Raw genomic sequence first — 11871 nt, 5'->3', positions numbered from 1 at the left:
AGAGAGAGAGAGAGAGAGAGAGAGAGAGAGAGAGAGAGAGAGAGAGAGAGAGAGAGAAACCCCACAACCCAATGTAACCTACCCCAATAAAGTAAAACCACCTCTGAGCCACCGATGATGTCGGCCATGTGGTAGATGTATGTGTGAGCACTTTATTCAAGGTCACGGGCACTTGTAGTAGCCTTGGACAGAGAGAGAGAGAGAGAGAGAGAGAGAGAGAGAGAGAGAGAGAGAGTCAAGGACTATGAGTTCAGGGACTTAAGGCACGGGTCGTGGACTACCAAGTAAGAGGGAAACTTGGTATAGGGTCCAGGTGTGCTAGGATTATTCACTTGAGGGGAGGTGTTGAAATATACAAGTGAATAGGGTGTGTGCGGGAACAAGCCCTTAGTAGCAAGAGGCTGTAAAAGTGAATCTTTAAATGAGAGAGAAGCTGTGAAAAGGTGAGAGGTATCTACTAGGAGAGAATAAGGGTAGCATGAGAAGATTTAGTATGTGTGGAGATATTCTGAGAAGAGGTGGAGAGAATCAAGCAAAAGAGGTGGAGTGAATCAAGGAGAGATCAGTAGGATTAGATGCTTGGATGTAAACTCTATAAATTGAGGCATTGGCCTAATAAGAATTTACTGGTTTTTGATTATCCATGCCTACATTAAGCTATCAGTTAATTTCTCACTAATCTTATCTTAATCATCATCTAATCTCTTTGTTAATGATGTTGATTCTAGCATTTGATCCACCATAGCTCATCACATTGCTGCAAATTCAACAGACACTCCATGACCAACTCCTGATGAGTAGCCTTTAGTCTTCTTTTCTCCTCGGCTAGCTTTCGGGTAGCCGATTGGAGTCTATTTGCCCTCTTAGTTGAGGGGCAGATGGTAGTATCTTCTCCTCATTAGATAAGGAATATGACACATTGGTGGTTGTCCCCTTGTCTAACCCACTTTTTATAACCACACAGCTATCCCCTTTGCTGATCTTTGCAGCCTTTTTCTTCCGAAAGTGCCTAGTTGCTCATGCTTATTCGGGAACCTCCTTAGATAAGGAAGATGACACATTGCTGGTTGTCCCCTCGTCAGACCCACTTTTTATAACCACACGGCTATCCCCTTTGCTGATCTTTACAGCCTTTTTCTTCCGAGAGTGCCTAGTTGCTCATGCTTATTCGGGAACCTCCTTAGAAGATCCTTGCATGTCCTGGGTTTTCTGCTTTTGCAAAGTAGACGCTTTGGCAGGTGTGAGTTGTATCTCTCCTTCTACTTTGGATTCGAGTGACTACATTTAGAGGCACTGTGTGAATGAAGCCATCTTGTATACTCAGCAAGTTAATGCTGGTATTAGGTTTAGCTTCATTTCCCTTTGTAATGCTCCTTGCATTATAAGCTTAAGGACTTGTAAGAGTAGTACTTTGATTCTCCACCCAACCATATCCTAAATAGTCCCTAAACTCATGGTTATATAGGCCTAAGTGGTGCATGACCTTTCAACTTTAGCCCCTTGACCTTTCATTGTGCAAATAGTTCTTTTTCATAAGTTGAATAGTTACTTTGAGCTTTGTCTAACTTTTTACTTTCAAATGCAACTGGCCTTCCCTTTTGCAATAATACTGCTCCTATAGAAAAATTACTAGCATCCGTTTTCAATACAAATAGTTTATTTGGATCCACTATTTGCAAAATAGAAGCAGTAGCTATTGCTACTTTCAATTTTTCAAAACTAGCTTATTGGGCATGAGTCCAACTAAATTTTTTCCCTTTTCCTTTAAGCTCATTTGTCATTGGAAAAGCTATCTTAGAATAATTCTTTATAAACTTTTAATAGAACCCTACAAGTCCTAAAAAGGTTTGTAACTCATCTATATTAGATGGGGCCTTCCATCTCACTATAGCTTCAACTTGATTAGGATCCATACAAATCCCTTCCTTGGACACTATGTGTCCAAGATATTGCACTTCTTTTTTGAAGAAATCGCATTTAGACTTTTTAGCAAATAATTTATTTTTTCTCAATAATTGAAATACTTTTCTAAGGTACTCAATATGTTCTTGTTCATTTTGACTAAAGACTAGTATATCATCAATAAAAACCACCATAAATTTTCCTAAATAAGGATAAAGTATAGTGTTCATCATGATCCTAAAAGTAGCAGGAGCATTAGTTAGACCAAAAGGCATAACCAAAAACTCATAGTGCCAAAAAGATATCCTAGATGTTGTTTTTGGAACATCTTCAAATCGTAATTCTTACAAACAGACCTTAAATCTATATTAATAAAATAATTAGCACCTTTGATTTAATCAAACAACTCATCTATCTTGGGAATAAGAAATTTATTTTTTATTGTGATTTCATTCAATCCACAATAATCTATGCACAAGCACATAGATCTATCTTTTTTCTTTACAAATAATATTGATGAAGCCCAGGGAGAATAACTTGACCTAATAAAGCCTTATTCTAAATATTCAGTCAATTTTTCTTTAACTTCTTATCTTTCAGTCAAATTTACTCTATAAGGTGGCTTACTAATTGGCTTTGAATCCTTTAAAAATTCTATGGGATGATTTATCCCTCTATCAGGAGAGGTAAACCTTTTGGCAATGTTTCTAGAGAAACATCTTTAAATTCTTCTAATAAATTGTTTAAAAAAGAAGAATTAACTAATTCACAAATACTTGAATCAAGCTTTTCACAATGGTTTTTAAATTGAGGCATTGCATAACAAAAAAACATTTGTTCTATTTCATTATCTTGATGAAGCTTTTGGAGCTCAGTATTACATATTACAAATCCAAAAGTGCTTCATACTCTTGAATTCTCATCCCAACTTGGTTTACCATAGTATCCCACTCATCTTTATCATAGCCATTGGCTAATGATACTATATACTTATGAGAACTTGGGACTTGAGGCAACTTAAGTTTCTTAGCCAAGTTGTAATTTAAAAAGTTGTCTGTGGCCATATCATCTATGAGGATTTTAACTTTTTTTATCTTTAATATTTTCATACACTCGAACCAAACCATACAATAATGCTTTTCATCAAAATGACAAACCTCGACAGATTTACTTTTAGGAGAATCCTTAAGTATTAACACTTGAAGAGTGTGTAATAATTTATAATTCCCAGTAAGTTCTTGTCCTTGAGACTTAGGACAATGTTTTTTATTATGTCCCTATTCAAGATAACAGAAACAAAGGTTTTCTTTAACTGCTCTCTCAAAATCTTGTTTTTTTAGAAACTTACTAGGATTGGATTGTTGCTTTTTTTAAGGTTCTTCCTTTTAAAGAAAAAACCCTTTCTTTTTTAAGAGACAAAATTTTCTCCATGAGGCTTATATGAAAATTTCTTATCTTTTTCTTTACCATTACCATTACCCATGGTATCGTCAAATTTTTTTGCAAATCTTATAGCCTAATCTAAGTTGTTGGCTCTTTGGAGAGAACTTCCTTCTTGTACTCCCTTTTGTAGGTCTCTAATAAAGCCTCTTAATTTTTGAAAATTGTCTATTCTATTAAGCTTTAAGACAATTTCTCTATAGGAAGCTATATATTGAGTGAGATTTAAATTCTTTTGTTATATAGAATAATTATCCCACTCCTCCCAATTTCTGTCTTCTTCATTTTCAAGAAGATATTCCTTTAAGAATAATTCCTTGAATGAATCCCAAGAATCGGATACTTGTCTAGCTTCCACTAAACTTATCCACCACTTATAAGCTTCAATGGGGCGGTTATGATAAGACACATTTCTTAAAAGATGCAAATCTTGCCATTTTTGTAGAAAAATATGGACCGCATCTTTATTTCTCTCTTCTCTTCTCCACAAAAAGTGGGTGCCTTTAAATCTTTGAATACCATAGCATGGTCTCTAGTTTTGGGACGTTCTTCAATTATGGTTTCATTCAACTCTTTTTCTAGAGTTTTTTCCCTTCCCTCACCAATATTTTTAAATATTTCTTTTACTCCCAATCCTTCCCCTCCCATCAAGGAGCTAAGAAGACCCATCATTTTCTCAAGTTTATTTTCTATATTAGAGATTTTTTCTTTCATTTCCTTCATTTCTGTATCCTCATGATCATTAAGGTCTAAATCTTGCATATGTATTTCATTTTGTTTTGTATTATCCTCTTCCATGTGGAAAGAGGACATTGGGTTTTCACCCTTCTCACCAATTTCATCCTTCCCACCTTGAGAAGCCATTTACTCTAACACTAAGCAAAATGGAAATTTTCTTACAAAGTAAAAAAATGCAACACAATGACCTTACTTGGTTGGGTAATTATGAATTGTCTCCAATGATTTGAAGAACAATTCCGTTGATTCCTCCTTGTTGATATTTTCTTCAAAGATCCTTCAAGGTTGTCTTGTACTCCACTTGCTCCATGTAGAACTCCAAAGTATGCCTAATTTATTAGGTAAGAGATATTTTGTATGGAGAAGATTTGAGAAATATAGAGATTAGCTTATGGAAATGAATAGAAAAGAGATTAGGGAGTAGTGATTAGAGTTAGCACAATGAGTAGCTCAATGGAAACCTAGAAGAGAAAGAACTTGGCTCTGATACCAATGTAATGGTCCTTGCATTATAATCTTGAGGACTTGTAAGACTAGTACTTCGATTCTCCACCCAACCATATCCCAAATAGTCCCTAAACTCATGGTTATATAGGTCTAAGTGGTGCATGAGCTTCCAACTTTAGCTCCTTGACCTTTCATTAGCTAGACATTGTCTTTTCCTTGTCCAATGCCTCTTCAACTACCCCTATAAGGGGGTGCCTTCTTCTGTGTCCCTTGGGCTTCCACTGTGCACTATCTATTCCCTTTTTACTTTAACTTTAATATCTATTAATTATTGCTTAGGTATTTTCTATTTGAAATCCCCTGAACCTTATTTATATGCAACCTTTTACATATAAATAATATTTCCTATTCTTACCTTAGTATTTCCTGTCAGTCTCATAACACCCTTCCCCATTGTACCCGTTCTTAATGGACAATCCTTGTACATATGGTCTATCCCACAACCTGTGTATAAGGAGTTAAGATGGGAGTACTCACTAGAGTACAAGGCCATCCCTTTCTTAACTAGACACAAATATTCGATACGGTCTAGCATAGTGATAGAACTGCATAGGTGTTCCTTTAGACATGTTATTCAAGTCTCGTCCTTGTGGTGTTGCACGGTTGCTAGGTATACAGGGTACATATGCTCTCCTTCCATCATGTAGTCTCTTCCTTGTGGTGTTGCATGGTTGCTAGGTATACAGGGTACATATGCTCTCCTTCCATCATGTCGTGATGTAGAATTTGCGGGGGTGGGCTTCTTGGCTCTGTGGGCTCGAAGATGGTGTTGTTCATAGCTTCTCCCTCCTCACCTTCTTCAAAGATCTCTGTAAGGGTCATCTGGTGTGAACATGGGTCACTTGAAGCAATGGTGGTTGTGGTGGAAGAACTGGGGGTGGTAAGGGTTCTTTTGGCACCCTAAGGATTCCGCAAGGCTGCTTCAGTGGCTAGATTAAGATGCATTGTGTTGTGCTGGGGCTGGCAACCAAGTTGTCTCAAGTTGGGTGGTAAGGCCTCTGGGTATAACGCTTTCTTGAGTAGCTCTCTGGTGCTAGCAGTTGGAGGTTTCATGATTGCCCCACCTTTGGCAAGCAATAAGGAGAATAGAGAGTGGTTTGAGGTCTCAAATGTGGACACTCTGTACTAGTGTGGTTTGCTTGACAAATCGGGCACCATACTAGTTCTCTCTTGGGGAAAAGATGAGGTTTCCCAAATTGGTCAAGGCCTTGGCCTACTTGCCATTATTGGGTCATTTGTTGCTTTAATACTACTGCTAGTTGCTCCACTTGTCCTGAAGAGGACTCTTTTCCCCTTCCTTCCAATTTCATGTTTATAGTTTTGAAGGAAGCTTTAGAAGTACCCTCATACGATTCTCAAGAATGTGAGTTCCTTTGAAATTATCCTCGAAATCCATGGCACTTTTGCGGTATTGCTCAAAGGAGGTGTGCCTTAGAGCATATAGGGAGTTGTGCAAGGCTACATCTTCAAGGCTCTCTAAGAATCAATTGATCAATCTTTTGTCAGAGAACTTGTCTCTATCATTACAATGAGAGTGAAGATATGTCACCCAGTTGATATAATCCCGAATGGATGCTCCCTCTTTCTGTCTTACATTGTGTAACTATTTGATTGGACTCCATCGAGTTCCTTGTCTAGAATACCCAACTTTGAAAGCCTCTTTCAAGGCATCAAAGGTAGCCTTGTCTTCCACCTTCAGTGAGATCGAAACCACTATCTTGCTTTTCCATCCAAGGTAAGGCCAAAGGCATTCATGTACCTGATCGTCCACATGGCCAAATGCCTCACAAATTTGGTTGAACATCTCCAGATGAGGTATGGGGTCTCGAGACCTGTCAAACTTAGTGATAAGTTTGGAGATGTCGGCTAGCTTATTCCTCTCTAGTCTTGGCCATTGCACTGGTTATGCAGGTGCCAATGGTGCAATTCCTAAAGCTACCCCTCCCTATTTCCATGGCTATCCTCAACATTTTCGGTGTCAGACCTACCATAGATGGGGTTGGTGTAGGTTGGATATGATAGGTGAGGGAGCTATGCATGGAAGATAGTATTCCATCTACGCTAGACCGTGCATGTTGTGTGGGCTAGTGTGTGCTTCGTAAAGGGTCCATATAGTACTCGGGTACCCTTTGCGAGGCGGATAGTGGTTGTAAATGTGTGCCATGTTTTGGCTAAAATGTTTGGGGTGGGCTCTTTTTCTTTTATAAGAGGTCTATGGACCTTGTGAGCTGGCTCTTGACCTAGGTTTGGTGCTGGCCTACAGTTTTGGTATGAATCTACCGGTCAATAAATTGGCACGGCTCCCCAAACTATTGGATCAATCTGGATTGGGCCCTACCTCCGGTCTCGGATCTAACAACGGTGTGACAGTTCTCTTTGGCTGAAGATCCATGCATGTTTCCTTGCCGGGTGAGGCTCTTTTGATTGCACGTTTCTCATGATAAAGTTTCTCAGTCTCGAGATAAGACTCCTTTATGAATGTGCATGGGATCCTGGGTCTTCCTCATGGGTCAATGGTATGTCCATGCACTGGGCAGCCAATTTTCCTATCTCTAGGTAAAGGGTAGTGCATCCCGTGCTTGGATGTTCTTTGCTCTCACTGGTACTGTTAAGGACTAACACCAATTTAATGTGTTGACTGAAGGGTCAGATTTCACAAGTATGCATAGAATGATTTAGCTTCATCAAACAAAGGCTCTTCTGATTGCACGTTTCTCATGATAAAGTTTCTCAGTCTTGAGATAAGACTCCTTTACGAATGTGCATGGGATCCTGGGTCTTGCTCATGGGTCAATGGTATGTCCATGCACTGGGCAGCCAATTTTCCTATCTCTAGGTAAAGGGTAGTACGTCCCGTGCTTGGATGTTCTTTGCTCTCACTGGTACTGTTAAGGACTAACACCAATTTAATGTGTTGACTGAAGGGTCAGATTTCACAAGTATGCATAGAATGATTTAGCTTCATCAAATAAAGGGTTGTTTCGCACCAATTTCCCTGAGCATAAGTGAATGAATGTGTCAAGTGACGGTGTAAAATCACACTCTAGATAGGGAAATTTTGACCCTTTGGAAGCTCAAGAATAGTCTTTTGCTCATAGAGGAACGTATGTTCTTTCGTGAGGGTGCGGGTGTAGCCTAGCGAGAGTTGCGAGACGGCCATATGTTGAAGTTGGTACAATCGTGGATCTAGAGGAGAATAGGCCTTCCTTCGTGAAGGAATAAGCATTCGCTGCTTAGCCATGGACAGACAGAGGAATGGGAATTCCTCGATGAAGGAATGGTCGTTCACTTAGGAAAAGTGCGGATGTGACTTATGTTAGAAAAAAGATTTTCCAGTGTGGCGGGAACATGCATCCACAATGGGAAAGTGTGGGCGTTCACTTGTCAGGAAACATACGAATATCTATGAAAGTACGGATGTACGCTTACAGACGCTGGCAGGTACCTTAAATGCACCGAAATGGCATATCTTCTAATAGCTGCCTTTAAATATTGCCTTCACAGTTCAGCTATACTTCTTTTATACCCTTTTTAATGCACTTTATGCTCTCTTTAATGCACATTACTCACATTGATTAGGCAGATATGGAAAGATTCTTCCATAAAGAGTGAATGGGTGTGCCTTAAGAGCGTATGACTGTACCTTTGTGAAGTGAACGGCCATTCACTTCTCAAAGAAGCAAGTCGAGACTGAACTGCATCTCATAATCTACTCCTACCGGTGGATTTGCATTCCATTCGGGCAAATCAAGACTCAAATCAAGACTCGAACTAAAGAATAGAATGTGAAGAATCCTAAGCCAAATGCATTCCCCCCAATAGTGGCGCCAAAGATGTTCACCAAAATGAGTATACTTCCTAGCATGAGGGAAGAAGAAGAGAAAAGAGACAATGCAAGGTTCAATTCGAGAACACGCACTTCGCTAACCCTAATGTGGGTTAACTCCTTGATGTGAAGCCTCTAGGGGCTCACTCCACCACCACTTGTGTTACCGAAGTGAAGCTTTCCTCAAGCTAGGTGGGGAGCAATGAGAGAAGGAGCTATGGAGCTCAACTCCTACTCAATGTGTGTGTGTGTGTGTGTGAGAGAGAGAGAGAGAGAGAGAGAGAGAGAGAGAGAGAGAGAGAGAGAGAGAGAGAGAGAGAGAGAGAGAGAGAGAGAGAGAGAGAGATGAAGAAGAAGAAGAGGCAAACAAAGAGAGCATCACCTACATGCACACACATAACCCATGCACACACACAAGCTTACCACCATAGCCATAATAGAGAGAGAGAGAGAGAGAGAGAGAGAGAGAGAGAGAAACTCAATGGTGATAACGGGATTGTCCCTTTTCATATTTCATAAATCACTTATATACATGAGCTCTATGATCGACCGCCCATTTAACATTGGGGGCCCAAAATTGGTTCTCCTCGCTCTATGTACACCTTCTTAGCTTATGCTAATGGCCAACATTACATATGTCGTAAACTCGGTCATCTCATATATCTTTACATAAAGCGCTTTTAGCATTGTTTACATAAAAATGAGTTACATGAAGCATAACCACGCGTTAAAATAATGTTAACCAGTGTGATGAAACTTTATATAAGGTTTTTGTAAAACCTGTAAGTCTCTTATTTTAAGGCTTTTAGTAAAGCCTTTTTAAAAAATCCTAAACTAAAGTCCTTTTAAAATTTTAAAGAAAAAAGCCAAAGCATTAAGCCTCTATTTAAGGTTATTTAGACTTTTAATAAAAATTACGTACTCAACAAAAATTAAGCCTCTATTTAAGGTTATTTAGAGTTTTAATAAAAAATACGTACTCAACAAAAGAAGAAACTGAAGTTACGTCAGTAATCATTTGCACCAAGTGGTGAAAACCCAAATGCTGAAGCTTGACTAGAAGTTTAATATGTCCAAAATTAACTTGCACTTTTTGGCACATAAGCTTAGTTAAATCTTAAACCCCCTTTTTTAAACCTTAAAGGATTGATAATTTAATAAGCCTTTCTCCCCCAAAAAAAAAACAAAACAAAAAACAATACGCCCATCGATGGAGTTGAAATAAAATAAATCTCCGTTGTCTGTTCCATTTTAGCGAAGGAGCCACCGTTGACCCGTTGTTTTGAAGAATTCATAAGCTTTAAATTTGGGTTATGTTCCTTTACCTTTTAACCAAAGGTTTTAAGCTTTCATTTTCTGTGCCCAATAGAACAAAAATAATTTGAATTCAAGCTTTCATTAACCTTGTTCTTTTATTTTTAACTCCAAAAATAATTTGAATTCAAGCTTTCAAGGATATGTCCTCTTGTACTTGGCATATGCTTTAATACCACTGAAACATGATCTAATAATTACATACGTGAGCTTGCAATTGCAAATAAACTAGGGTGCACACCTTAAATTAATACACCATAACATAATATAAAGAGAAAAAAAAAACTCAACAACACAAGAACAAAAGCGTTGGGTATGGCTCCTTCTCCCACATGCGGTATTTATGTTATATTCATATTTTTAGCCCTTAGAACCATATAAATAGCGCATATTCTATTTTTGGGCTTTTGCTTTACATATAAATAACCTTGTCCCAAGTTCCTTGAGTTTACACATGATAAAACCATTGCCCAATAACAAATACAAATGAGCCATGCATACACATCTACTTGTGCACATACGCTCATTAAATAACGTTGTGCATATACACACAAAAATTCTAGCCACAAGATAGGTTACAAATGATCAACTAAATGCTAATACAAAAATATCATGATTAACACATGATCTTCGTCTTCACACCACCACTCACTCCATATGACACCTCAATCGGCACCCTTGCATATCTCACTACCTATACTCATAGACATAATAAACAATCAATTGAAATCACATCAATAAATCCCAATGCTGTCATGAGAAATAGACAACCATAATATCAAATCATGTACCCATTGGCATGGCACACATGGGTGTCCATGATATAAAATAAAGAAATATAATTCCCAATAACATAAGAGTGATTTCCGTAAACAAGGTGCATGTCTGTCAACCCATCTATAAACCCAAACAAGCTGAGGTCTAGAGGAAGCAGCAAGAGGCTAGAGGGCCGTGGGTTGTGTCATCTAGGGACACATTTGTGCCATCTCATAGAGCAGCCCCTGGCTTTTGGACAGGGTCTGGCAATGTGGCCCTATTGTCGACACACATGACACTAGTTTAATCTGTTGGCAATCTCCATCCGTTGTCTAAATAAGGAGTCACCATCTGGTGATGGTAGCATCACATGATCATCTGTATCATGACTCGTGGTACCCCATCAACACTGGCTGCCGTGTGACAGTGTTGATGCTACAACAGCAGCTGAGGAGGGTGTCTCTAGAAGGGCAGTTGGGGACTTCCAAAGGTTGACTCTATGAAAGCCAAAAACTTCAATATATCCATGGGAGCTTGAGAAACCTGACAAAAGTTGTGGTTGGGGACTTCCGAAACTTGTCCAAAGGTTGACCCTATGGAAGAAAAAAACTTCCAATAGATCCGTGGGAGCTCGAGAAACATGAGGAAGATCGGACAAAAGTTGTGGTGGTCCTCTAGAACCGGGTCGAAGTTCTAGCAGTATCGAAAGAAGAATAGTTTCCTCGGGCCGAGAGGAAAGAGACTCCTCTCAAGAGTATGTAAAATTGCCTCCATCGAATGACCCTTCCAAAGTAAGCAGGTCAGTGAAATGTGAGGCAAGCTCTTGTGGGAAGTGCTGCTTATGAGATGTGAATCTATAATCTCTAGGGGGGCGGCCCTAGATACAAGTGTGGCAAAGGGTAGACAAAGTGAATAATGACTCATTAATATTGCATTTCTCTACTATCTTTTACAGGGCTTATCTCCCCCCCCTGTGACACGTGTCTCAAAAGAATGGGGGGCGGTGCCTCTTCACGTCCACGCTAGTCGTCTGCCAGTCCATGCCGCATGTAATCGATGGTGCGGCGGTTATCTTTGCACCACCACGTCCATGTCGCCTTCCATCGATGCTAGTGGCCAGTTGTTGCAGACGTCGCCACAATTGGCGCTATCAGGCTGTCCTCGCCACAATTTGCTTGGTCCTCTCCCCTCCGACTCACTGTGTGCCCTAGTGTCTCTCTCTCTCTCTCTCTCTCTCTCTCTCTCTCTCTCTCTCTCTCTCTCTCTCTCTCTCCCAATGTGTTTTTCTCTTTGTCTCACTGTGCGGATGTCTTTTGCAAACGCTTGGTGTTTGTTCGCTGTGCGCTTGGTGAGCTCTTCTGTCGCCACCTCTGTTTGATGCCTACAAC

This window comes from Cibotium barometz, chromosome 20, assembly GCF_041138505.1.
Source record: "Cibotium barometz isolate CiBa-2024 chromosome 20, ASM4113850v1, whole genome shotgun sequence".
Classification (NCBI taxonomy): domain Eukaryota; kingdom Viridiplantae; phylum Streptophyta; class Polypodiopsida; order Cyatheales; family Cibotiaceae; genus Cibotium; species Cibotium barometz.
The sequence above is the reverse complement of the archived record's forward strand: the minus strand, read 5'-3'. Positions refer to the sequence as shown.